The sequence below is a fragment of the Etheostoma cragini genome, chromosome 7, assembly GCF_013103735.1.
Source record: "Etheostoma cragini isolate CJK2018 chromosome 7, CSU_Ecrag_1.0, whole genome shotgun sequence".
Taxonomy (NCBI): Eukaryota; Metazoa; Chordata; class Actinopteri; order Perciformes; family Percidae; genus Etheostoma; species Etheostoma cragini.
Genome location: NC_048413.1, coordinates 10,273,824 through 10,279,823, shown reverse-complemented (window position 1 = coordinate 10,279,823; position 6,000 = coordinate 10,273,824). Strand labels below are relative to the sequence as shown.

The following is a 6,000-nucleotide window of genomic DNA, read 5'->3' as shown; positions in this document are numbered from 1 at the left end:
AAAAAAAAAGTGTTGCCAACAGAGACATTTTAGAGTGTGTGGACAAGCAATGTCAATACTATACTAATACCAATACTAATAACATGGTTGACCGTCCGTTTTTATTTTACTTTTTAAATATTCATTCATCAGAATCAATTGTCATTTAAAAGGATTCTGATAAATGAAGATTTAAAAAATTAAGAATTTTTTGAACAAAACATTTTTATCGGCCCAACAAAATTTGATTTGACAAATTCCCTTTGGGCAGTCACAACATATATAAGGCCTGGGGAGGCATGAAGGCATGTCTCAGCCAACAAACTGCTACATACCATGAGTGCTGAATATTCCTTCTACACTGCCCATTGTCAGAGCATGACTTAACCAAAACCTCATTTTTTTCATTTTAACACACTGCAAAATCACTAATGTTTTTACACAAAAGCAACAACATTCAAAGCAGCCAAAATGATTAACCCACTGAGACCTGTAACACTCAAACAGCCTTCCACTAATGCTCCAGAGTAAATGTGGATGGTTGCTGATGATGGCATTTTGTTTATCAGACCTAAGGACAAAAGCCCTTAAAATCGTTCCAGATTAACAGTGAGGCCATTATACCTTAAACGGGGGGGAATAATTCTTTCATTACTTTGAAATACCATATGGCCATCCTTCTGTGTCACATAAGACAACATTAGCCTTTGTGAATGGATCTTTTTGTAGAGAGACCAGCCTGTCTGGCCACTTAATACTGTTTTGCAGTAGACATTTCTTCACAAAATGCATTGTGTGGGTGGTCTTTGCAATAATTTGCACATCCTTATTGAGGCTGAGATTCATGTAGAAAAAGGGCAAGCTCTCTGAACAGACTGCAAGGCTTGGTCGCTATTGGAGTATGCCTCTAGGTCAGGACAGGGAGAACAGGGCAATTTTCCAAGAGCAGCTGACAGCCTCTGTCCAGACTTACCCCAACATTCACCTACCTGTCCCTGGCTATGGACGCTGCCTCCTGTGAATGGGCCTGGCAGACTCCCAGACCGCCGTAAGCCCTGTGCATGGCGGCTGGGATTCATCCTCTTAGGCCCAGAGCGTAGGGGATTTGGGACTGTATTTAGTGCCATTTAGAAAAGATTACCCCTTAACTGCAGACTTGCCGTCCAGCAAAAGATATCATGGATAAAAGAATACCCCAAACAATACTGAAAGGTTTAGCATATGTTAGGTCACAGATAGAGGCAAAAGCGTATAGGCTAACTAAACACAGAAGTGTGGACTGAAATAAAACAATAATGGGGTATAGTGACTTGAATGAGCTTGTAGGAAAGGCTTGGAGGTTGGGATAAGATACAAGAATGGGTGAAGTAAATGCAAAAAGAAAAATCAATGTATGTAAGCATGTAAGCGATGAGCAGCTGTTGATGAAACATAGCTTGGTGTCATGGTGTGGCACTACAATAATATGAATCTGACTTTATTTACGACTCTTTATATAAGGGACCAGATGGGCTTTGTGTCCTTGTATTTTCTACTGAGATCCAATCAGCATCCAACCCATTTAACACCACAGAAAATGGCTTAGAGTCAAACCAGATAGCTTTGTTAAAGGACATTGGGGTATATCCTTTAGTGATCTTCCATTTCAAAAAAAGGGACAAAAGTGACCAATCCTTGCAAATGTAGCCACAATGGAACCCCTCTCCCACTCTCCTTTGTCATACACTGTGTTCTGCTGGCATTTAACCTTCTCTACATCTCTGACACCAAAGAACTGTTAACCCCAGTTGGCTCAGACAAACACACAAAGGGTCAGCAAGCCAAACACAGAGGACGCAGGTTTTACTGAGCTTAACAATATTTAGGGTTGTGACCGCCTGTTTGAATTCCACAACGTAGAACACAGCTGCCGCTACACCGATGGGAGCGTTGCAGGGGAGGAACAGGGTCAACGTGCGACTGAATGACTTTAGTGTGGTCTCAGACAGCCCCCGCAGTGCAACAAGGACCAGAGGAGCTCTAGGCCTTTATTATATCTTAAGTGTCATTGTCTGTGGAAAAATTAAGAACCCGTATCAGAAAATAAAAACGGAGGACTCTGGAATGCTCTATTGGTCTGTTGTCTTTGCATAGGACATGACATCTCTTTGGCCACTGTGTTCTATCTCATTACATTCACATAAACCTGAGAAAGGTACAAAAATGGCTAAACATCTAACCCAACGCAAAGCCTAAGATACCAAACGCCTCTTCAGTCTTCTATACAGACAAAGACTATGTGCTGGAACGAGCTCTTGCCTCAGAACTGCATTAACAGTTGGAGGTGTGTGTGGCACATGTCACCTGTGAGTGGCTTTACTTAAGGATATCCACAACAGCTGAGGGAGCACCACCTTCCACTCCACTGCAATGTTACACTGCTAGCACGCAGTATAATGATCAGAGCACTGTTTGAAGAGGGAACAGATTATAGTGTACAAATCAGCTGTTGACTTTAGCTATGATGTACCCTGTGTCAAATGTCCATGAGGAAAAGTAGCACAATCTCAAAGAAATGCATGATCAGGCAAGAGAACATATAAAGTCTTGGCAGTGTGTTACAGTCCAGATCTCCAGGAGGCAGCACAGGGGCAGCGGGCCAAGTGACTCGCATTCACTGAAATGTACCAGCAGATGGATCTCTGTAAGGCCACTGCACTGCAAACTCTGCCAGGTGGCTACAAGAAAATGGTGCCATCACTAAAAACAGTCCACTTAGTGCGAACCATCCTTTCAGTGGAGTGAAGGGGGAAAAGATGGATGCGTATACTTTTGTGGTTGGAGGGCTATAAAGTGAATGAGAACAAGTAGAAAAGCAGCTGCAGGAGTACGCCAAAGACCATAAGATATAATATACAAAACACCAGAGGCCTCACAAAACAATATCATCACGATAATTATGGGGCAATACATTGTTATTCAAATTTTAGCACATATTACATTTTTATATAAAACACCATTTATTACCTTTTTTCCAACTTCAAATTTTCCCTATTTCAATTATGTCCCCAAAAGGAAACTGTCAACATCTGTTTTATCTAAAAAAAAAAAAAAAAAAAATCTTTGTTTCACATTAATTTTATTGCAGCAAAAAGGGATTGTCAAGCAGATAAATAGCGAATAAAACAATGAAAATCTATTGAGTGGTTGATAAAATGTCAACGTTTACTCGACATTTGGCTGGTGGACAAAAAAAAAATCTTTTTTTAGCCTGCTTCCAACCAACTGACAAATAATATCCTAGCTAGCTGTGAGATGATCCCTGAGAATTCCCCGACCAACACACTCAGAAAGCAGCCCCTGCTGACGAGGATGCACAGCTCTGCTCAAATTAAGGCAGCACTGTGCGGTTACTAAGCAACAGCAGTGCACAGAATTCCTCCATCTTTCTGCCTCAAGAGTAGCATGTATGTGTGTGTGTGTGTGTGTGTGGGGGGGGGGTTGTGTTAATCTAAGTGCCCTGCCCGAGGGTAGGTGAGAGGCTGACGATTGGTTCAATGGCAGGGGAAGTTGGTTTCCTGTCGTGAGGATTTCTGATTGGGTGTTCACATCCAAGAGGAGAGGAGACAAAAAGACGGGTATCTAAGCATGTAGCCTACATCACTGGGAATGATTCTTGGCAACTTATTTTTTTTTCATTTTTGCATACCAGTAAGTGATTGAGAGGAGAGATTTGGGGTCCCTGATGGGGATCTTACTCTGTATATCACCCAGACAATCTATCCCAGTCTGCCCAAGTTCTCAAAAAAAAAAAGAAGGGTCATCCAAACATTGCTGCTGTCAGTGTAAATAGAAGACGGCTAGTAAAAGGAACATGGCATTTATAGCTGACCAAAGAAATATTTGTGTACTTTGTAACAGCTGTGGACAACGCTACACCGGTCAGTTTGACCTACCTACTTCAACACCAGCTACAACATCGCAACTACAACATCCTAAAAATCAGAGCCAAAGACTGTAAGGCTGATAAATATAATTTGTTTTTCACAATTGCAGTGATCTATTGAATTACAAATGTGGATTTTGAGTGGAAACTGAACACAGAGATAAACTTGATTTTTAGCCCTTGCTGTGACTGGCGTATCTTAAGTTTGCTCCCCACTACTGCTATTCTACAGACAATAACAGGGGAAGTAAAGAGAGATATCAGAAGAATGTGTTTGTGCTTCTCTAGTGATAGTATCACGTCTGCCCTTCACACAGAGGCTGGATTGGGGGGGGGGGGGGGGGGGGGGGGGGGGGGGGGGGGGGGGGGGGGGGGGGGGGGGGGGGGGGGGGGGGGGGTGTAGAGAGGGATAGAGGAAAATAGCTATGGTCTTTCAAAGTAACATCAGTTCAGTGATCTACAACCAGGATAACCCACCTCTGAGGCAACAGAAAGAACCTCTGCCACAGCTTTGTGCAATTTGAATGTATTGTCCACACAGATGGATGTTTGTGTTCCATTATGACTCAGAAAGAAAGATCAGGCACAACCAGACTCACAGTGAGAGCTTCTTTAAACAAGACTCCAACTGGTATTTTGAAAAACCTTCTCAAATGTTCCTGCTTTTATTTGCTTTAGTTTGCTGCCATGGCTACTCTTTTAAACCGTTTCGTCTATTCAGATCTTTCTGCTGTCATTCCTCTGTGGCAGTTTGAGGCCTCCTTGCCAAAGATAATAACAATCAATAGAGAGAGGGTCACATGAAGATGAGCAGAGAAGAGGGAGAAAACCACTCAGTATGCGTCTCTCTACTGAAATGCACAAAAACCCAAGGGGGACATGAGCAGATTTCTGGCAAGGCAATAGGGGGTTTACCATGAACTCAGCTTTCTCAGCCATTGGTTGTCTGGCCTAGCGGGAGGACACAGGAAGAACCCATTATCTCAAAGGAGGATGTGAGCTACCATGAACAAGCCTGTGTCTTTTTTTCCATGACTGCTTAAGGGGCACAGACAGAGTGAGAGGCTGCAGTTGTTGTCAGGACAGTCTGCCTGACGTCACTATACAGCCATACTTCTAAATTGCAAGATGTGGAACTGCTGCTCAAGTGAAGAAAATTGGACACAGTGTGATACAACAGTAGGGAATAAGTCCGACCACTGTGCAGAAAAACAAACACATCCTTTATCTGACTCTCCAGCCAAGCTTGAACTATCACTCAACATTCTTTCCATTCCCAAACGGTTGGAACCCGTCTGGTTTCCTTTGCAAGTTAAATCATCCCTCTGTCTTCTGAGCGGGAAAGTTCAAAATTCAAACCTACTCCCGCCCAACTTAACTGGTAATTCTCCTTCACAGAGGAGGACCCATCTAAGCAGAGAAACACTTAGACAAGATGTCTAATGCCCATGCTCAAAAACATCTAAAAGTGTTGGTATTGAATGTGATCTTAACATGTAAATGTAATTTTAATAAGTTAAAAAATGTCTAGAGAAATTACCTTAACTTAAAACAGGATACAAATAAATGACTCTGATCACTTTTAACGTCCCATATCAAGCATGCACAGCAAAGTATTGCAGATGATTTCCTGTAATAATATTCAGTTCATCTACAAATGATTAAGACATTACAGTGGGGGTGAAAACACACCAGACCTAGACTAGCTGTTAGTCAGACAAGAATGTCTTAAAAAAAGAGGCCACAGGAACTGTATAAATAAATAAAGGTGGCAGTGCAATGGGGGACACCCAGAGTAAAGAGGGGGTGGGGTGTGATGCAGCCCACAGAGGAAGCATCCCCTCCTCATCTTGCAGTTTTGACCTTGTAGGATGACAGATTATAGACTATTTTATGGCCGATGTCTGTCCATATGTCACAGCGAACCAAGTTCAACAATCCAGTGATTAGACCATAGCCTACCATAAGAAATTTGCCTACAAAACCAATTGAGTTTTTATTCTTTTTAGGTTTTAGCCCACGCCTAAATAAAATGTGATGTTAAGGTTTTAGGATTGACGCGTAGGACATAGAAATGCAAGCTGACATCTAAGGCA

General features: G+C 42.2%; 1 protein-coding gene across 2 annotated transcripts in view; it reads right to left on the bottom strand.

The window, feature by feature from the left end:
• The window catches only part of LOC117948358 (protein bicaudal D homolog 2-like), a 44,841-nt gene that overhangs the window by 38,292 nt on the left and 549 nt on the right, over window positions 1–6,000 (bottom strand). The window lies entirely within an intron of this gene.